Consider the following 22528-nt stretch of genomic DNA (forward strand, 5'->3'; position numbering starts at 1 on the left):
GAAAGGATCTTGCTGTGATGTATGTCATAGAGTGTTCTGCCTATGTTTTCCTGTAAGAGTTTTATAGTGTCTGGCCTTACATTTAGGTCTTTAAATCCATTTTGAGTTTATTTTTGTGTATGGTGTTAGGAAGGGTTCTAATTTCATTCTTTTACATGTAGCTGTCCAGTTTTCCCAGCACCACTTATTGAAGAGGCTGTCTTTTCTCCACTGTATACTCTTGCCTCCTTTATCAAATATAAGGTGACCATATGTGCGTGGGTTTATCTCTGGGCTTTCTATCCTGTTCCACTGATTTATATGTCCATTTTTGTGCCAGTACCATACTGTCTTGATTACTGTAGCTTTGTAGTATAGTCTGAAGTCAGGGAGCCTGATTCCTCCAGCGCCATTTTCTTTCTGAAGTTTGCTTGGGCTATTCAGGGTCTCTTGTGTTTCCATACAAATTGTGCAATTTTTTGTTCCTGTTCTGTGAAAAATGCCATTGATAGTTTGATAGGGATTGCATTGAATCTGTAGATTGCTTTGGGTAGTACAGTCATTTTCACAATGTTGATTCTTCCAATCCAAGAACATGGTATATCTCTCCATCTATTTGTATCATCTTTAATTTCCTTCATCAGTGTCTTATAATTTTCTGCATACAGGTCTTTGGTCTCCTTAGGTAGTCATCTTTAATTGCTTTCATCAGTGTCTTACAGTTTTCTGCATACAGGTCTTTTGTCTCCTTATGTAGGTTTATTCCTCAGTGTTTTATTCTTTTTGTTGCAGTGGTAAATGGGAGTGTTTCCTTAGTTTCTCTTTCACATTTTTCATCATTAGTGTATAGGAATGCGAGAGATTTCTGTGCATTAATTTTGTATCCTATTACTTTACCAGCTTCACTAATTATCTCTAGTAATTTTCTGGTAACATCTTTAGGATTCTCTATGTATAGTATCACGTCATCTGCAAACAGTGACAGTTTTACTTCTTCTTTTCCGAGTTGGATTCCTTTTATTTCTTTTTCTTCTCTGATTGCTGTAGCTAAAACTTCCAAAACTATGTTTAATAATAGTGGTGAGAGTGGGCAACCTTGTCTTGTTCCTGATCTTAATGGAAATGGTTTCAGTTTTTCACTGTTGAGAACGATGTTGGCTGTGAGTTTGTCATATATGGCCTTTATTATGTTGAGGTAGGTTGCCTCTATGCCTACGTTCTGGAAGATTTTTATCATAAATGGGTGTTGAATTTTGTCAAAAGCTTTTACTGCATCTGTTGAGATTATCATATGGTTTTTTATCCTTCAGTTTGTTAATGTGGTGTTTCACATTGATTGGTGTGCATATATTGAAGAATCCTTGCATTCCTGGGATAAACCCCACTTGATCATGATGTATGATCCTTTTAATGTGCTGTTGGATTCTGTTTGCTCGTATTTTGTTGAGGATTTTTACATCTGTGTTTATCAGTGATATTGGCCTGTAGTTTTCTTTCTTTGTGACGTTTTTGTCTGGTTTTGGTATCAGGGTTATGGTGGACTCATAGAATGAGTTTGGGAGTGTTCCTCCCTCTGCCATTTATTTCTGATCTAATCTTTATGATTTTTTTCCTTCTGCTAACTTTGAGGGTTTTTTGTTCTTCTTTCTCTGATTGCTTTAGGTGTAAGTTTAGGTTGTTTATTGGAGATTTTTCTTGTATCTTGAGGTAGGATTGTGTTGCTATAAACTTCCCTCTTAGAACCACTTTTGCTGTATCCCATTGGTTTTGGGTCGTTGTGTTTCCATTGTCATTTGTTTCTAGGTATCTTTTGATTTCCTCTTTGATTTCTTCAGTGATGTCTTGGTTATTTAGTAGTGTATTGTTTAGCCTCCATGTGTTTGTATGTTTTACAGATTTTCTTCCTGTAATTGATATCTAGTCTCATAGCATTGTGGTCAGAAAAGATACCTGAGACGATTTCAGTTTTCTTAAATTTACTAAGGCTTGATTTGTGACCCAAGATATGATCTATTCTGGAGAATGTTCCATGAGCACTTGAGAAGAAAGTGTATTCTATTGTTTTTGGATGGAATGTCCTATAAATATCAATTAAATCCATCTTGTCTAATGTGTCATTTAAAGGTTGTGTTTCCTTATTTATTTTCATTTTGGATGATCTGTCCATTGGTGAAAGTACGGTGTTAAAGTCCCCTACTATGACTGCTTCATCTTTATGTAGTGTCCTTTGTCTCTTGTAAGAGTCTTTATTTTAAAGTCTCTTTTGTCTGATATAAGAATTGTTACTCCAGCTTTCTTTCGATTTCCATTTGCATGGAATATCTTTTTCCATCTCCTCACTTTCAGTCTGTATGTGTCCCTAGGTCTGAAGTGGGTCTCTTGTAGACAGCGTATATATGGGTCTTGTTTTTGTATCCATTCAGCCAGTCTGTGTCTTTTGGTTGGAGCATTTAATCCATTTACATTTAAGGTGATTATCGATACACGTGTCCCTATTACCATTTTCTTAATTGTTTTGGGGGTTTTTTTGTATGTCTTTTCTTTCTCTTTAGTTTCCTGCCTAGGGAAGTTCCTTTAGCATTTTTTGTAAAGCTGGTTTGGTGGTGCTTCCTGGACTTGATTGACCTTTTCCTTTCCCATGTTAGGGAATTTTTCAACTATAATGTCTTCAAATATTTTCTCAGTCCCTTTCTTTTTCTCTTCTTCTTCTAGGACCCCTATAATTCGAATTTTGGTGCATTTAATGTTGTCCCAGAGGTCTTTGAGACTGTCCTCAATTCTTTTCATTCTTTTTTTGTTGTTCTGCTCTGCAGCAGTTACTTCCACTATTTTATCATCCAGGTCACTTATCCGTTCTTCTGCCTCAGTTATTCTGCTATTGAGTCCTTCTAGAGAATTTTAAATTTCATTTATTGTGTTGTTCATCCGTTTGTTTGCTCTTTTGTTCCTCTAGGTCCTTGTTAAACGTTTCTTGTATTTTCTCCATTCTATTTCCAAGATTTTGGATCATCTTTCCTATCATTACTCTGAATTCTTTTTCCAGTTGATTGCCTATTTCCTCTTCATTTGTTTGGTCTGGTGGGTTTTTACCTTACTCCTTCCTCTGCTGCATATTTCTCTGTCTTCTCATTTTGTTTACCTTACTTTGTTTGGGGTCTCCTTTTTGCAGGCTGCAGATTCGTAGTTTCCATTGTTTTTGCTGTCTGCCCCCAGTGGGTGAGATTGGTTCAGTGGCTTGTGTAGGCTTCCTGGTGGAGGGGACTGGTGTCTGTGTTCTGGTGGGTGGAGCTAGATCTTGTGTTTCTGGTAGGCAGGGCCACGTCTGGTGTTGTGTTTTGGGGTGTCTGTGAACTTAGTATGATTTTAGGCAGCCTTTCTGCTCTTTGGTGGGTTTGTGTTCCTGTCTTACTAGATGTTTGGCATGGGGCGTCCAGCACTGGAGCTTGCTGACCGTTGGGTGGAGCTCAGTCTTAGTGTTGAGATGGAGATCTCTGGAAGAGCTCTCACCGATTGATATTATGTGGGGCCGGGAGGCCTCTGGTGGTCCAGTGTCCTGAACTTGGCTCTTCCACCTCAGAGTCTCAGACCTGACACCAGGCCGGAGCACCAAGACCCTGTCAGCCACACAGCCAGGTACGTGGGTATTTTCTTGCCTTTTGGGAAGTCTGAGGTCTTCTGCCAGCGTTCAGTAGGTGTTGTGTAGGAGTTGTTCCACTTGTAGAGGTATTTTTGATCTATTTGTCAGGAGGAAGGTGATCTCCACGTCTTACTCATCTGCCATTTTGAAGGTCCCCCTGTCTTTGCGGTTTTAATTTGCATTTTCCTGATGGCTAATGATGTTGAACCACCTTTTCATGCCTTTATTTGCAATCCATATATCCTTTTCGGTAAAACATCTGTTGATGTGTTTTGCTGATTATCTAACTGGATTGTTTTTTAATGTTGAGTTTTCAGGGTTCTTTCTGTACTCCAGAGACTAGTCCTTTGCCAGATTATGGTTTGTAAATATTTTCTCCAAGTCTGTAGCATATCTTTTTTATCTACTTGATAGGGTCTTTGCTAAGCAGAAGTTTTAAATTTTGCTGAAGTCTAATTTATCATTTTTTTCTTTCATAGTTTGTGATTTTGGTGTCTAGTCTAAGAACTCTGGCTAGTGCTAGACCCCAAAAGATTCTCTTCTATTTTTTTTCTAAAAGATTTATAGTTTTATATTTTAAATGGTTCATGGCCCATTTTGAGTTAATTTTTTTGTAAGGTATGAAACTTAGGTTCAGTTTTTTTTCACCCCAAAGGATATCTAGTTCATCCTCATTTGTAGAAAAAGCTGTCATTCCTCCACTGACTTGCTTTTGCTCCTTTGTCAAGTCAGTCATGCATATTTGTGTGGGTTTATTTCTGGATTCCCTATTCTGTTCCATTGATCTTTGTCTCTTCCTCTGCCAATATCACACAGTTTTGATTGGTGTAGCTCTGTAGTAAATTTTGAAATCAGTTAAACTGATTCCTGCCACTTCATTGTTCTGTTTCAAAATTGTTTTAGCTATTCTAGTCCTTTGCCTTTGATATAAATTTTGGAATAAGCATGTCTACATTTTAAAATATCTTGCTGGCATTTTGCCAGGATTTGCACTAAACCTGTGTATCAACTTGGGGGAGAACTGACATCTGTATGATGTTGAGTCTTTCATTCCTTGAGCACAATGTGTCTCCCCATGTATTTTAGTTTCTCTTTGATTTCTTTCATTAGCAGTTTATAGTTTTCAACATACGATTCCTGTGTATGTTTTGTTAGAGTTGTACCTAAGTATTTAATTTTTTTTCCATTCCTAGTATATTGAAATACAATTTGCTGAACTCACATAATAGTTTTAGGAAGTGGGTTGGGGTTTTTTGTTTTGTTTTGTTTTTTTTGTTTGTTTTGTTTTGTTTTAGAATTTCCTGGGATTTCCTACATAGACAGTCATGTCATCTGCTAAAAGGAAGTTTTCTTTCTTTCTTTCCAGTCTGTATGCCTTTTATTTCTTTTTCTTATCTTATTGCAGTATCTGAATAAGGATGATGAGAGGAGAATTCCTTGCTTTATTTCTGATCTTAGAAGGATTTCCATATTTTTTCTCTTAAACCTTAAGCTAAAATAGAATCTTACTTTTCTTAAAGATAGAGTAGAATATTTTTCTATTTCAAAACATGTTCTTGTACTAGATAGTACTAACAGCTGCCTTATCACCACACCATGGCTTTTAACTTTAATTTAGTCTAGAGGAGTTAGTTTATGCTCAATATATTATTTTTATTAGGAACCACCTCATAAATTTTGTGGAGCATACTAATGCTATTTCCCAGAAAAAGCACTTTTGTCATAAAGTGAGTTTATATATGTTTAAAACAACTCGTTTTGTAAAATTCCTTCCTTCTTCCTGGGAAAGATTAGAAGTTATTTCGGTACTATGTGCATGCACAGTTTCTGATTGGTCCGTCACATATGAAATGGCATTTAAGTCCAGTTTTTAAGTACAAGTTTTTCTCCACCTTGGGATTTGTTTATATATGGTGCAGAGAGCTGGCATTCTCCTCCTCATGGCAGTAAACAGAGGAGGCCTAGGGGAATCTTTTCCCATTTGTAAATACAAAATATCTGAGAATCCTTTTTTTTTTTTTCCCTTTGCTTTTACTGCTAGAGAGAATAGTGTATGAACCTATTTGTACAGGAGGAAGCATGAACCTCGGTGGTCAGGGCTGGCCAAAACACAGATTATCCTGCTGAGCCCTTTAGGCCAGGCTAACTCATACCTGACAACATGTCCTGGTTTATGGTAATCCTTTACCTGAGTTATTATAATTCTAATCACTTGTTACTTAAAACTGCATGTTTATAACATGCCTAGTTTTTCGACAACTTATTAAACTAGAAAGAATATGAACACGCATACACTGTGTATGTGTGTGTGTACATTTAAAAGGGGGCGAGCAGTTAAACATGGGAAATAGTTCCCAGTTCCTAGTAGTTCGTAATTTTATGGTTACAATTCAGTTTGCAGCTGAAATTTGTCTTGATTGGTTAGTGTCTTGTAGTAATTAACCTCCAACTCATCAGCATGACATCTTGTTACAAGGAATTGAATCTAATTTTCTTATTTAAAGGATGTTTTCAGAAACAATACAGTTTATATCTTGTTTGTACCAAGAATTGAATGTACCCAGTCAGGTACTTGCAGATTCCTCTTGACATGTGAGTTTCTTCATCCTTCTTTCTCTCAGTTGCTACAATTCCCTGTTTCACTATAACATTTGAAAGTAGGGCGTGTGCGCTGAATTTGGGAACATCAAGTAATAGCATCCATAGAAAATATTCACTGGTTTCTGTGCTAGGTAATCCAGAGTTTAAAACAATGTCCTTATTGGGGAGGAGTAGCAAAATTTACATTTAAATACTAATTATAAGAGGTGGTGTTGGTCAGTCCTAGGGGCATGGGCTTTGAGATCCAACAGACTTTGTGGCTTCTAGGGTTTTGTTTTTCTTCCAGTTGTATTGAGATATAATTGATATACAGCACTGTATAAGTTTAAGGTATACAACATAGTGATTTGACTTACATACATCATGAAATGATTACCACAACAAGTTAGTGAACATCCATCATCTCATGTAGGTATAATATGAAAGGAAAAAGAAAAAAAATATTTTCCCTGGTCATGAGAACTCTTACGATTTACTCTCAACAATTTTCACATATAACATACAGCAGTGTTAGTTATATTAACCATGTTGTACATTACATCCCTAGTGCTTATTTATCCTCTAACGGGAAGTTTGTACCTTGTGACCACCATCATCCAGTTGCCCCTCCCCCCACCCCCGCCTGTGGGAACCACAAATCTGATCTCTTCTTCTATGAATTTGTTTGTTTCTGATGTATAATTGACCTACAATACTATGTTAGTTTCTGGTGCACAACACAGTAATTCAATATTTCTATACATTTCAAAATAATTACCACGATAAGTCTAGTTACCATCTGTCACCATACAAAGATATTACATTATTATTGACTATATTCTCCACATTGTACATTTTATCCTCGTGACTCATTTATTTTGTAACTGAAAGTTTGTACCTCTTAATCTCCCTCACCTATTTCATTCATCCTCCCACCCCCTCCCCTCTGACAGCCACCTGTTTCTTCTCTGTATCTGACTCTTTCTGTTTTATGTTTGTACATTTATTTCATTTTTTTTTAAGAGTCCACCTATAAGTGAAATCACAGGGTATTTGTCTTTCTTTGACTTGTTTCACTTAGCGTAATACCCTCTAGGTCTATCCATATTATTGCAAATGGCAAGATTTCATTTTTTCTATGGCTGACTAATACTGCATTGTATATATATACCACATCTTCTTTATCCATCTATCTCTGGGCACTTAGATTGCTTCCATGTCTTGGCTATTGTGAATAATGCTGCAGTGAACATAGAGGTGCATGTATCTTTTCAAATTAGTGTTTTTGTTTTCTTTGGAAAAAAAACCAGGAATGGAATTGCTGGATTGTGTCATATTTTCTATTTTTAATTTTTTGAGGAAATTTCATACTGTTTTTCATAGTGGCTGTACCAATTTACACTCCCACCAACGGCACCCAAGGGTTCCCTTTTCTTTACATCCTCAGCAACACTTTTTATTGCTTGTCTTTTTGATAATAGCCATTCTGACAGGTGTGAGCTGGTATCTCCCAGGGGTTTTATGGAGCATGTCTGGAGACCTCATCAGTACATTGGGAATAGACACACCTTTAGAGGTATTTTGAGGATTGAAATAGATAAGTGCATAAAGCAGTCTAGCTTGCTGTTTTTATACTATTAATGTTAATACTCAGTAGCCTGTGTCATTTTCCCCTTGGAGCTCCTTCTGGCACGATTCCCTCCCCAGGCAATAAGGGAAAGAGAGGCAGGAGGTCGGACTATGTGGGATGCCCAATACGGGATCCATATTGTAAATCTGGAACGTGGATATCTTTTGGGTTTCCTTAAGCAAATCACACCTGCATGGCCACTAGCTGAGGCACAGCACACTAACTGGGCTGATGTGATGAAAGCATGGGTTGCTGGCAGCTGTCTAATCCAATTATGGATGGTTTCTCTGTGCCCAGCCTGTCTCCCCTGCAGGCCCTGCCCTCTCTCACCCTTCCCTTTCCATGCGTGGTCCATGGCTGCCCCAGACTGTACTTGTAAGCTTCGCCAGGTACAGTCTCCTTAATCACAGGTGTCGAAAGCAAGTTGCTGAGGTCTATGGTTGAGCGTTAGATTTCCCAGCAAGTGACCTCAGTACAGGTCTTGTTCATTCCAGCCATTCAGGGCTGGCACCCTTGTGAGGCCCGGAGACTCAGAACAAGGGGAGGGAAACTTGAAGGTGTAACATGGTTTCCTTGGCTCACCTAATGGAGACTCAGAATAATTATCATTTTTGCAAATGGTCCTTACTTCGTGTTCTAATTGTTAAGCAGGGAGTTAAAACAACAACGACCAGGAGGACGGCTAACATCTTGACCTTTTTGAACAGATCTCCCACTTGAAAGAAAGCTGCTAGCTGCAGGAGCCGGCCCACGTCCCACAATGTGGGGACCTCCATGCTGCCTCTCTATAGGTTGCATGTTACAGTGAAATCCCCCATCCCCTTTTGCCCATGTTGGGAAAAAAAGTCCAGATTCATGTATGTATTTTTCACTCATAGGGCTTATTTGGCATGGTTTGGGGCTAGCTGGTACAAGATGACCCAGCAGGTAGACTGTGAGCTGGGCCGTTCAGAGCTGCCTCTGAAATTTGAACACCCTCCCAGCTTGTTGCCATCCTAACCTTTTCCTCAGTCGTGGAGAACTGATCCTGATGTGGGCATTCCTTACCTCTCTCACCACTTTAAGATTGCGCAGGACCTGTGTTCTGGATGAAAATGGCACTATTCCTGGTTGTTGATGACATACACAAAGCCCGCAGTGCAGTTTAAATATCCTCAGGGGTGCCCTGGATCCAAATGTGCCAGTGAGTCCTCAGTCATGAGACCTGGTGGGAGGGAGTCAGGTAGAGCCTCCTGTCCTGGTTCCTGGGAAGGAGTCACTGCATGGCAGGAGACTCCAGTGTGGTGCCCGTTTTCTGTCCTTGCCTGAATCTGTCTGGCCTGTAGAGCAGAAGAAAGTCACCATCTGTGCCGCTCCTGGCCAACCAGAGTTTTCTGCATTTGGGGATTGGGTGGAAGGCACCCCTGTAGCCCTCCAAATAAATGCCTTCAGACAAATCCAAACACTGTTACAACACCCACCTCAAAATTGTGACACTGTCAGGTGGACTAAATCCAGGAGCAGGTGTAGGGCCTTGACCACATAGAAATGGTTAAGGAGACATTGCCTTTTATCATCCAAGTTAAACGTTACCCAGCCCTCTCCCCCACCTTTACTAGAACCCTGAACCTGTAGAAAATGGGCATCGACTCTCCTATTTTTTATTGAGCCTGAAAAAGGCAACCTCTCACCCTCAACCCAGGTGTATTTCTAACTAAAATCAGTTCTACATTGGAATCGCTCTGCAGAAACTTTTAGAATCCTCAACTCAGAAGGAAAAAATTGGCGTTATCAGATGGTCGTTTCTGGAAAGGGTATGTGTCTCCTTCTTGAATGGGTTACAAGTATTTTGCACATATGCCTGGAGGCCGTTTGCAGCATGAGAACCTTTCCTTTGAAGAGGGCAAAGGAGGCAGAAAGGCAACAGGAATGATTTTCGAGGCTGCCTCTTTGTGAGGGACAGTGGGGTCCTCAGTTTGTGTACGGAACCTCTGGAGCCTTGGCTTATGTTCCAGTGATGGCTAGGGATTTTCTTTTTATTTTGCAGTTTTTTTAGTTTTGGTAACTGGTTTAGTGACTGCTGTAGGTTGGTGAAGAACTCTGGGGTGACCTGCTTGTGCTGATGCTGGACTGAGGGGCTTTGTGCAGGAGCAGATGTTTGATATGCCCTCTGAATGGATAGATTTTAATCTGAAAGCATCAGATTCTGTGCCACTTCCAAAGTTAGAAAGCAACCTGCATGGAGGCTGCGGTTGCCCTCATCCCAGGGTTCAGGTGAGCCTCTTGGACGTGGATGACGTTGGAGGAGGAGATGCAGGCACCTCCCCTGGTGGGGAGGGCGGCCACCATCTCTGAGTCATGAGCGAGGACTAGTGAAAGGTCAAAGGGAAAAGTTGTCCTGCTGTCTTCTACATTACAAACTCTCTTCCTGTGCTCTGAGCCCAGTCACTTATCCAGGGTGCTTTTTAGTCAGAGGTGCCAGTGTCTGTTTACATAGTATGTGCATCTCTTCCATTAAAGGATTTTTAAGGTATTTATCTAATGCAAGTCTCCCTCTGTCAGGGAATCTTTTTCCTGATTGCATGTAAATAATGATGTCAACTTTGCGCTTTGTGTAATTTCTCAAACTGTTTACAGCTTGGCTTTGATCGGGACTCCCTGAGGATGCTTTGCCCATGCAGAGCCCTGACAGCCCTGGAAGGGTGGTGAGGGGTGGTGGTGTCCCCTGGGCACCATCAGGTGATTCCGCTCAGCGTGGAGGCTGTGCAGAAGCAGCTCTGTTCATCCTTGTGCAAAACACATTTTCTCTGTCCTTTTCCTTTTTCCTCTTTGCCTGACATCTCCCTGGTTTTCAGCAAAGCAGTGGGCTTCATGTTTATTCCTTGTGGTTTCTCAGCAGTTACTTCTAGCATCAACTTCAATCGATTAAAGTGGTTAAAGAATTTCTGAGGGCTTCCCTGGTGGCGCAGTGGTTGCGCGTCCGCCTGCCGATGCAGGGGACCCGGGTTCGCGCCCCGGTCTGGGAAGATCCCACGTGCCGCGGAGCGGCTGGGCCCGTGAGCCATGGCCGCTGAGCCTGCGCGTCCGGAGCCTGTGCTCCGCAACGGGAGAGGCCACAGCAGAGGGAGGCCCGCATACCACAAAAAAAAAAAAAAAAAAAAAAGAATTTTTGAGCTCAGGAGTCAATTAAATATTTTCTCTTTTAACTTAGAAACTAGTTTTACAGTGGCTTTTTTCTTTTTCTTTTCTAACCGCCTCCCCCACTTTTTTTTTTAAAGTTTTTGAAGGCAGACCCTGCTCATAACAGAAGAGAACATGTGAGCTCATGGCTTACTTTTCCTAGTTGACTTTTCTGGTCATTTACCTTTCTGTAAAATGGAAAGACAAACAAGCAAACCCTTAAATCCAACTCAGATCATGATTGCCAACTTCTTTCTTTGTGCGTAATATTTTCTTTGTGTAGTTATATTATTTCTAGGTTATGCCTTCTTTATCTTTGAAAGAAAAAAAAAACCTTTACACTGTTTACAAGGACTCGTTGTTCTAGGCTGTACAATTGCATCTGTGACGCTTTTTCCATTTGGAACCACGGGGGTGATAAAGTTGATGTCAGCTGGCTAGCCTTTTTTTTTTTAAGGCAAAAATCCATAGTCTTAATTTATACTGTAATCATTTTCATTATGTCTGTAGTATGTTTCTCAGAAAAGCAAATGTCACGGTTTCAGTCTCTGTGGTTGAAGCCTCCGGTTCGTCCTTCCTCTGCCTACCACCTCCCTGCTCCTCATCTAGTCCTTCCCCTTGGAGGATGGGTTGTCTTTCATTTGAAAAGTGAAAATTCCATACCTTACAAAGAAGGCGACATGCCATTTCTTAAATGTAATTAAATGCAACCGTGACTTCAAGTGGACCTTTAAATTTATGCCATTGAACTTTTTCTTTGGGGAAGGGGCTTTTTCATTGAATGGTCTTACAGTTTAATAAGGTGGGGGGTGGGGAACCAGGCTGTACAGGGATACATTCTTAAATCCTGTGACCAAGATCCGTATTGTAACCCAGGGGCTCTTTTGTGGCCTTGGGAGGGTCTTCCCACTTTGATGAGGAGGGGAGTCCCGGGGGAAGCACCATTGGAGGGAGAATGGTACATGGGGGGTTGCTCCTGGAGCTCAGAGAGAAAGGAAAGTCCATACCCTGAAAATAGCCCTGAGTTGCTCTGGGTACACTTCATCTGCCACCATTTAGTATCTGTGACTTAGCCAGAGGAAATGCATATTAGCCGCTGAGTTTCCATGGCTTGTGTTCTGGGACTTTGCCCCATGAGGATACTCTGTGAAGGAGCTGGAGGCTCTGTTCCACTTGGGTTTGGGAAGGGCTGGGCAGGCGACTGGAGGAGGAGTCTTGGCAGCACCGGAGGCGTCCTGCTCGGTCATCTCAGTGTGCATGTTGGGGTGTGGCGTGTGCTGTGACGCTGCAGGTCTGAGTGCACAGGGGAAGTGGGGTGCAAAGTGAAGGGGGCACCTGGGTGACCCGTATCCTTGCCTAGAAAGATCATCGCTTCTTTCGTTTAAACGAAGCATGTGACGGAAGCTGTCAGGGATCATTTCTCCCCCTTGTTTTTCCAGGTGGCCTGTCCTTCGATAGGGCTGTCACAGACCTGCACAGAAAACCTTAACTTCCACATGGAAGCACATCTGGGGAAGCTTATCTCAAATGCAGTTTGCCCCGTGCACAGGTGCTGTGGTGCAGCGGGTGGAACCAGGGAGCCATTGTCCAGGGGCCTGGCAAGAACGCTGGCCCGGGAGCCTGGAGCCCTGGGCCTTGCAGTTTTGATTGGCTCAGCAAAGCCCCTGGCCTCCCTGGTCTCTTCCCTCTGTAGGACCTCTCTTTATGCCCTGAGGGGAAAACAGAGAAGGGGCTGATCAGAATCTTCCCCTCACAGAGGTAAGAGGAAACAGTATTTAACAACATGAAAACAAAGTATAAAACTTCTGCCATCTTATAAAACCTATTTTTCTTTCACTTCATGTTGAATCATATAGTCAAGCTAATCAAATTATAGAGTTTTTACTACCCTAAGTATGTGTATTCATTTACCTTGTAATGCTTAAAACAAAAGCAGAAAGTAATATGGGTAAACATAAAGAAAAGATCATTTCCTTTTTTATATTCTTGATGCCTCCTAGCCAGGTAATTATAGTCACATACAAAACCATGTGCAAGCCTTCATGAGACTGAAGCTTGTCCCAAAATTTCCTTTAAAGTTTTCATAGCTGTTGGGGCCTGCTCAGATGGCTCCATGATGATAGATTCCTGATTAGAAATTACTTAACAATGCCTAATGAACTACTGACTAATAAATGTTAACATATATTCTTTTAGTGCCTAAATCACATCATTGTGGTGCCAGGAAAGCCTTATGCATGTGGTTGCCCTTATAGGCTGCTATGCCTTTGTCAAATGCAGCACATATTACTCTGGTATCTCAAAAGACTTAAAAAAGCAACAACCAACTTAACTTTGTATCTTTTCCTCTAATAATGGACTTTTAACTTATTTGTAACTTATTATTAAACCTAGTAAGCAGTTTGCTTCGTATTAAATTTTACTTGTATAAGAATGAAGCCAAAAAGAGTAGCGATCTGTTCAAACATTAAAGTCCTTACCTATGACCAGCTAGCATGTAACGTGTGACCTGTGGGCTGTGAAAGAGGACAGTTTTCCCACCTAAAGCATTGATGTCATAGATCGACAAACCATTTTGCCACCTGATAAAAAGTAAAATGGATGGATGGATCTTGGAGACAATGTCCAAGTGAAAGAAGCCAGTCACAAAAGACCGCCTATTGTCTGATCCCATTTTTAAGTTGTAAGTTGATGAAAGGTTGTGTGACCAATAAATGCTGAGTGTATTTTAGTAGGCAGAGTTGTGGTGCTAGAATGAGTTAAAATGCACAGGCATGCGTGACGTAGTTAATGACATGCACAGTCAGTGTTTTGTTGATGCACAAATGGAAGGTAGCACATTTAAGGTGCCTGTTATTTTACACAAACACGAATGAAGGGTCTCAGTGGTGTGGTTTGCTGGGGAAGCAGAAGGTGGAAGGAGAGACGTTGGCAGAGTGGAAATCTGCTCGAATAACTTCTGTACATACTCTAGTCATAGCTCCTCACCTGGCAAGGGGTTCGGTGGAAGAGGCTGGGTAGGGTTTATATAATTCTCCCCCTTGGTAGGGCCAACCAGGCAGTTCAGAGAAAAAATTTTTTTGTCCTCCGTATTACCTTAAAAATCCCCAAATTCACTTCCTGTAGAATTCTTGAGTCAGATTGCCTTCCTGACTTTCAGGTTTAAGGTATGAAGGGCTGACAGTAACTGCCTCCCCCACCCCGCCCCGCAATGTTTATTTGCTGATCCAAATGAGTGTTAATTGGTAGAATATTGTAAATGTAGGGAATTGGAGACTTCAAATGGTAACTGCTTAGTCTCAGGAGAAGGGAAAATGACTGACACCCACACACATACCCATCATTATATGAACTAAGCATTTCTGAGGCATTTTCATGTATCTTGAGAGAGAGGAGCACCCACAGGTGAGATTTCTGAGTGAGATTCATCTTTGGAAATATAGAAGACAAATTAGCAAAATCTTTCTAATTTTAAAATGTGCCTTTTGATTTGATGTCTATTTGTTTGGAAAGAGGCTTTTAAAGTAAAAGCTATCGATGTGTGACCATTATCATCAAAGGCTAAATCCTGGCAGGAAGTTATTACCCAGGTTAGCGTATTAAGATGATTATGGCTGGCGCACGTTATAAGATCTTTTCATATATATTTTTTACATTATAACTTCAATGTTTTTTATTTACATCCCTAGATGGGGACAGGTGGGAGGCCAAATTCCCAAACCCCACATTTTAAGCAATTATTATTCCTCTTAATTATTAGGTGTTTCCTTGAATTTACTGGGTTTTACTTTTGGAAAAGTTCACTTTCATTTTTGGATATTTTGTACCAATATTCTGTGCCTAAACACAGAAGTTTTTGTGTGTTCAATAAGAGTTGATGTTTTGAGAGGTGGTGGTGGGTTGCTTGTGACAGACCAAATACAGATTTGAGTTCAACAAGCTTTTGAACCGGATGTTTCTATGTGCTAAAACTCTGTAAACACATGTAGCTTTGTCTGCCATTGTATATTGCTGTATTGATTTTTTTTTTTTCCTCCTGAAAAGCTCCAGGCCTGTCTGTTCTATACCAATACAAAGGCTGGCCTGTTCCCCAGGGCCACTGCACTGAGAACCTCTGGGGTCTGTGCACTGTTAGATGTTACCATCTGTGAAGTTGCTCCAGATTCTCTTGCACTTGATCATAAAATTCCATTCCAATTTTATATGAAGTTTCTTTGTCAAAAAGAATAAATCGTTGCTCAACAGATCCAGTTGTCAGTTGCTGACAGATGTGAAAATTAACAAACAGCAAAATGTCTCCCTTTTAGGGAAGGAACGCAAGTACTTAAAAAAAAAACAACCTTATATTGTCAATAATTGAATCCGTTTTAAAAGCATTTTCAAACATTTGTAATGAAAATGGAGGCCTTCTAATGTTTCAGGGCTTAGGGAGAGCCATACGTAATCAAATGCTCCTGTTACTGTTATCACTGTAGTAATAGGGCTTAGTTCTGCCCTTTAAGTCACGGACTCAGGTTACTCCCAGTTTTAGCTGCAATCACAGTATGTTTCTCTTTAAAAAGAGATTGTATCCCAACACTTCTCTATACTAAAACACAAGGAGAAGGTAGCTTGTTAAAGTGACAGTTTAGATGTTGTTATTTTGACAGAAACATTAGTAAATATGTCATATTATCCCTTGCTAAATATTTATAGCTTAGAATGTATACTCTGATGCATACTATTTGATGAAAGAAACATCCTTTTCCTCAAATTTCTTCCACTTCATTGACATCAATCTGTAATTTACACCCAGAGATCTGTAGGAAAAAGACTATATTAAGACCCTTTTATTTCAATGAAGATAAAACTATTCTAAGAGGGAACACCCTTGAATCTTTGGGACCCTTAAAGGTAGAATGTTCTGAAATATTTGTATTTATTCTTTTGCTCAGATTTTAATAGCTTCACTTGTGCAGAAAGGCACAAAATGAGGGTGACTTTAGGTGCACAGTTTTAGTTTTTGAGATGAAGCAAGGTGCACGATGGTAAGTTACCTGATCTCAGTGCTTATGTAACGGCCATGACAAGCGCCCTATGCATTCCCGTACAGAAAAGAAATGCTGTTGTGAAAATGGCTGTCTCCTCTGCGTTCAGCTCTGTGACTGAAAGACGTTGTTCAACAGCTGTGGGTTTACAAGATGTTGCACATGGAGTACTTTCCTTGTCTCATCTAGGAAAACCAGTCTAGACTTCCACAGTTTGGTATTCATGGCCATGGTTTTGGACTTTATTAGATGGCTCTCAGAGGTACTTTTCAGGTGGACATTGATTTCGTGCCAGCTGTCTGAGATGGTTTTTCCTAAATATGGGTGGGTGTATAGGCTACGGTCTGCAGTGGAGAGCAGATGCCCGCGGTGGGGCTCAGGTGGATTGTGTGGAAGAAGGAAAGGAGCAGAGGTAGAGGAAGAAGCCTGTGTGTCCCACACAGCTCTGTTAACAGCTGAGTGGTTCTCCAGGATAGGCCAACTACTGTTTTTATTCGCAAAATGGACTTGAAAATCAGTTAGTAAACAAACCGTCTCCTTTAGATAAGTGACATTGTGATTTGTCTGTAAAAAGTTCCGTTTCCTAGCTAACGTCCTCTGAAGCACTTTTATGTGCAACTGCTGTGCCAATGTTTGCTGTCATTTGGTTGTAACGAAATCAGTTGTGAGCTTCAAAGTGGAATCATTTCAGAGCCTTTCCTCTACAAGTAGTTCGGGAAACACAATACCAAGTGACCTTGATTCACTGCGAACTCAACTGGAAAATGTGCCTAGTGTCTCCCTGAAGCAAGAATCCCTCACCTCTTGACCCTCATGATTTTGGGCTTGAGTCTTCAACCTTGTTGTGCAGACGTCAGCACCGTGTAATCTGTGACCTTCTCTGCTCTCTTCTAAGCTATGGCCTGATTGTTTATACCTTAGTGTTGCTATCAGTTTGGACCAGAAGTCATGAATCTTTCCCTGACCTTAACCTCACTGTGGGTTGGCTTAAGGAAAAATCTGGATCTGCTGATGTATAAGCACGAAATTATGTGAAAATTAATAACATTTAACCCTCAACTCCTTAAGTAATAAAGTAGTGGGAAAAGAATTGAATGTTTTATAGCAGTTGTAAGTTATCTAGGAAATAGCCAAAAGCTAAGTTTTTATTTAACTGAAGTTTCTAAAAGTGGGATGAAAGGGTGGGAAAGGAAAGAGCCATTAAGAAAGCTCACTTTAACCTGCATGCTGTGTTATTTTAACTTTGCTCTCTAGGCTTGGTTAAATAGTCATGTACTTTAGGTCTTAAAAAACATAGCCACATGTATTAGTAAGTTAAAAATTTAACAAAACACAAATTATTATGTTAGAATTATGTTCCTTGAAGAAATGATCTAACTTTAATAAGCATATTTTACAAATGCTATTTCCTGAGAACGGCTGCTTTTAGATGGAACATGCCTTTGTGTTGGTCATGCTTTCTTCCTAGTAATTTGAAACACCTATTTAAATTATCTTTTGCAAACAAGCTAACTAGATCACCACTGAGGTTTATAACGTACTTTTTGGATATCTGAAATACTGGAGGCATTGAAGGACAGTGCTTGCACGCCCATCCATCTCTGCCTCGTGGATGGCTTGTGCTCCACCGTGTAGCCCTGCAGGCGGCCCAGGGCTCAGCTTGGACAGGGTCCGTGAGCACCCCAGCCCAGGAAGAGGTGGGCAGCAGGGGACGTGGACTCTGGGGCCCAGGTGTTGTGTTGGGCACTGTGCTGGCAGGTTGTAGTGGACCTTCCTGTGCCCCCCTGGGAGGATGGGGGTGGAGGAGAGGTAAAGGTGCCTCTGTGTGTGTGCGTGTGTGTGTGTGTGTGTGTGTGTGTGTGTGTGTGTGTGTGTGTGTGTGTGTTTGGTTTGGTTTGGGATCTGCTGTAAAAGCCCAGGCCCTCCCTCACCTTTGGGAGGTTCTGTCACAGAAGTGAGAACTTGGTGGTGAGCATTTCATTTCTTCAGCAAATGCTGCTGCGCCTCTGACCTGTGCCTGGTGTTCTTCTTGAGCTGAGAATCCTGCAGGGAACAAGCGCGACACAGATAGCTTGGTCCTGCAGTTTACATTACAATGGGAACACATTTGTCCGGCAAATAGCATAACTTCTCAGATGTCTCTGAACCCCACATCCACAGTCTGAGCTGCTGAGGTCTCGTGACTAGTAATTGGTGATTTTAATCTGGATTTCTCCATGTATTATTTTCTAATATATGATTTTAACTTACTTAATAATTAAGTCTTTGGTATATTTTCTCTGTCTGTGTCTCCCTTAGACCCGCACAAGCTTTACAAGGGCAAGGATCTTATCTTTTTGTTTTTCTTCCCCATGTCTGCCAAGCACCTAGACAGAGCCTCCGTTACCAAAGCTCCAGTCAATGTTTGCTGAGTGCGTGTTCACACTGGATTTGTTTGAACGCTCTCGCTAATGAATCCTGTTGGAATTCTGACGGTGCATCTAACTCTCAAGGCCGGGGGCCCGGGGTCTCTTGGGGTGGGTGAGCTTGCTTCCACCTCGTTTGCAGGGTGCTCATGTTGGAGCGGGTCCCCCACATCTTCCACGGCTCTCCCCCTGCCCTATATGTGCAGTGCCCACAGTCACGTTTTGTGGTCCTGGTTTCCCCGAGGTCACAACAGCAGCACCATTAAAGTCCCACCTGCGGCCTAACGGGCCATTTTTCTTGTTCAAGGAAGTCACCTGATGTCTCTGCTGCGCAGGCAGTGAGTGCATCAGAGGCCAGGGGGCTGGGCGCTAGGGTCGGGGGCGCTGGTTTTGAGTGGTGTCCCCAGGCAGCTGTGATGACCATGCTCAAGCCCGCTCAGGGGGAGGCAGAGCTGACACCTGGTGTTTGGACAGGTCATGCCGTGCAGGATCACTGGCTGTGCGTAGAGTTGCTCATCTGTGGTGACAGATGTTGAGCTGTTATTTAGTAACTTAGGTTTGTTTTCCTTTGCACACAAATAACCTCTTAGCTGCTGAGTGCTTCTGCGGGTGACCACGGAGCCCATCAGCCGGCAGGCTTTTGCAGGCTCCAGGGGTGTTGCATTGAAAGAGAACTTTCAGAGTGTGTAGCACAGGGAAGAGCAGGCCCTCCTGCCCCGCTCCCAGATTTCCTTTGTAAAGAACATCAATATAAGCACCACCATTCCTCAGAAACACAGGCCAGGTGCTCGGGTGCACTGTGGTAGCCACTGAGGGCCCAGTGATGGAAACGTTCTAGTGGCAGAAACAGACCATAATCAAGTCACAGTGTCAGACAGTGATGAGTGCTGTGAGCAAAAATAGATGAATAACTGGGGGGGTGGGTGGGATTGGGCTCTCAGAGAAGGGCTTTCGGAGGAGGGGACATTTGCCCTGAGATTATGAGTCAGCCAGGAGGAGACATGGGGACGTGGTGGCAGGGGACCATAGGTGGAAAGGCCCCAAGGTGGGGACGATCTTGGGGTGTGTGCATGTGGGGAGCAGGGCTGTTTATTCACCCCACACTCTCTGGGCACCTGCCCTGTGCCAGGCGCTGCTCTCGGTACAGGAATAGAGCCATGGATGAGTGTCTGCCTTCACGGAGCTTTTGTTAAATCAGGGCGGGCTGGGGGCTCTGCTGGGTGGGGTGCTCTTTTCTGTAGGGTGCTCAGAGGGGGTCTCTAGTGAGATGGCATTTGGGCAGAGACCTAAAGGAAGGGTTGCAGGAAAGCCAGGAGGCTGGAGGGCAGGGGGCCATGGTGAGGACCTTGGCTTTGACCGGGACAGGAGATGACGGGATTCTGAGCAGAGGGGTGACACCGGCTTCTGTGTTGACAGTAGACTCTAGGGCCGGGACAGAAGCAGAGAGACCAGTAGGAGGTGGCAGTTGCCATGATCCAGGGCAGAGAATGTGCATCTTAGACCAGGATAATGGTGAAGGTTGTTGGGAGATGCAGTTGGAATCCCAAAGCGCCAACAGGACTGGCAGACGCATATGGGATGCGTATGGGACGGCAGAGAAAGAGGAAGAGACAGTCGTGGGGCAGGAACCCATGAGCGAGGGGCAGAGGGTGGGCACAGCCAAATCATCACGTGGGACAGAAAAAAAAAAGGATTTTGTTCTCTGTGTTGGGAAGTCAGCAGAGAGTTTAGATGGGGGGTGAGGTGACATAGCGACAGCTTAGCAACAGCTACTAACATTTATTGAGCACTTATTCTGTATCAGCCCTTATGACAACCTTGCAAGAGTCAGCTTCATTGTTATATCCATTCTATAGATGAGGACGCTGATGGACAGAGAGCTTATAAGGTATCTTGCCCTATACCACACATTTAGTTAGGGCCAAACTTGATTAATTGATGTGCGTCCTAAGGTGTATTTTATTGTTCCTTTAGGGAAGTTACCATGTCTTTGGGTAACCATGCCCACACCCAAGGGCTTAAGAAACATTTCGATGTTTACCAGTTGTTTGCGAATGGGGCCAGAGACAATTTAGGTATTAAAATCTCACTAAATCTGCATCCATTATATGACTCATCTATCTCCTTCTTCCATGGGCCCCCTCAAAAAATGATCATGGGTACATTCCCCTTACCTGTAAAGCATGTTCATGGTCACAGAAAATATGTAGAGAACCACAGGTCTGCAGGTTTCTACATGGGAACTCTCACACTATGGTCAGAAGGTCTGAGATTAGTTAAAAAAAAAAATGGTTGTGGAATCCGGGCAGCAGCCACTAGGTAATCTGTTTATAAAGGTTGGTATAATTTCTATAAGACTTGTTTATTTTGCTCTCAGTTTGTTATCTTGACATTGTTGCCTTTGAAGAGGTTATAGAATTATTGTGATTTAATTACAGACCAGGTATCTTACAAGATTCATTTGCTATCTCCACATCATTTTCTCATTTCTTTGGCTGTCAGTCCCTGGGTGAAGGTGGGATGGGGAGGCCTTTGTGGGGGGAGGGAATGTGGTAGCAATGAATGTTTACTGCACAAGAGCACTCAGGGCTTCTATTATAGTCTGGGGGTGGGGGAGGGAGTGGCGGGGAGCACGCAGGAATGGGACCTCCTGGGCCCCAGCCCTGATGAGCAGGGCAGGATTACAGAGGGATGGTAGTGTTAAAGTTAGGATTTTCTGGAAATGTAGCAGACTCCCCCGCACCCCTTGCCATTTGAGATTTTGAAACCCTACTTCTGTTTTGCAAGAGCCGAGAAGGGACCAGTTAATAGTTCTGATCATCTTGTCTCTAGAGAGAATTTATATCTCAATTTACCAGAAGACAGCTCTGGTATTAGGGCAACAAGAATGGTTTTATTCCTGTCTCCTCTTCCTTCACTCTGTTCCTATTTAATTCTTGCATTAAAACCATTCCTGGTGTGCTTGCTTCGGCAGCACATATACTAAAATTGGAACGATACAGAGAAGATTAGCATGGCCCCTGAACAAGGATGATACGCAAATTCGTGAAGCATTCCATATTTTTGAGAAACAAATACTGTATGCTAACACATATATATGGAATCTAAAAAAAAAAATGGTTCTGAAGAACCTAGGGGCAGGACAGGAATAAAGACGCAGACGTAGAGAATGGACTTGAGGACACGGGGAGGGGGAAGGGTAAGCTGGGACGAAGTGAGAGAGTGGCATGGACATATATACACTACCAAATGTAAAATAGATAGCTAGTGGGAAGCAGCCGCATAGCACAGGGAGATCAGCTCGGTGCTTTGTGACCACCTAGAGGGGTAGTGGGATAGGGAGGGAGGGAGGGAGACGCAAGAGGGAGGAGATATGGGGATATGTGTATATGTATTGCTGATTCACTTTCTTATAAAGCAGAAACTAACACACCATTGTAAAGCAATTATACTCCAATAACGATGTTTTAAAAGAAAAACAAAAACCATTCCTGGTAAATTAGAACATGCTCTTCTGTTCAGGCCTTGTTTTGAAGAAGGGTTTTGAGTCTAAAAAATTTGATAGCCTCCCGTCTATCGTGGTGATTTCTGACTTTCCTAAGGGACTGTGTACTTGAGCGAGGCTTGTTCTTTTATAAGAACCAGCCTCCCTGGGCCTGGGAGGTGGTGAAAGATGCTCTGCTGGCAGGGGAGCCATGGCAAAGGGTTGGACTTCGGGGGACTTCTGCCAGGATGCAGCATGTCAATTGCTGGTGTGTTTGGAAATTTGAAAAGTAATATTAAGAATTAAAGTTGTACAAAACCTCCTAAGATTTCTACCATGGCTGTATAAAGTTTGAGCATGTTGCTATCAATTTAAAAGTGGACAATTTAAAAATTCCACCTCTTTTGGAAATTTGTTGCCACCTCTACCCCAATTCGGCAGTCTTTATATAAACTGACAGCCACCATTTACCAACAAGGAAGAACCTTCGATTTTTGATTTTTATTATTATCTTTTAAATAGCACGGTGGTGAAAGATATGGCGTGTGACTCAGCAGATGGGAATCTCTTTAATAACATACTGGGTGTGTGAGCATTAGCCCTGCTCCCCACAAGCAGCTCTGCAGA

General features: G+C 42.2%; 1 protein-coding gene and 1 non-coding gene across 6 annotated transcripts in view; both read left to right on the plus strand.

The window, feature by feature from the left end:
• IGF1R (insulin like growth factor 1 receptor) overlaps positions 1–22528 on the plus strand; it is a 309956-nt gene that overhangs the window by 136470 nt on the left and 150958 nt on the right. The window lies entirely within an intron of this gene.
• LOC112061902 (U6 spliceosomal RNA) lies at positions 21376–21482 on the plus strand. Its single transcript, XR_002890429.1, has one exon. It is a non-coding gene; the product is annotated as a U6 spliceosomal RNA (small nuclear RNA).

Source organism: Physeter macrocephalus, chromosome 11 (genome assembly GCF_002837175.3).
Source record: "Physeter macrocephalus isolate SW-GA chromosome 11, ASM283717v5, whole genome shotgun sequence".
Taxonomy (NCBI): domain Eukaryota; kingdom Metazoa; phylum Chordata; class Mammalia; order Artiodactyla; family Physeteridae; genus Physeter; species Physeter macrocephalus.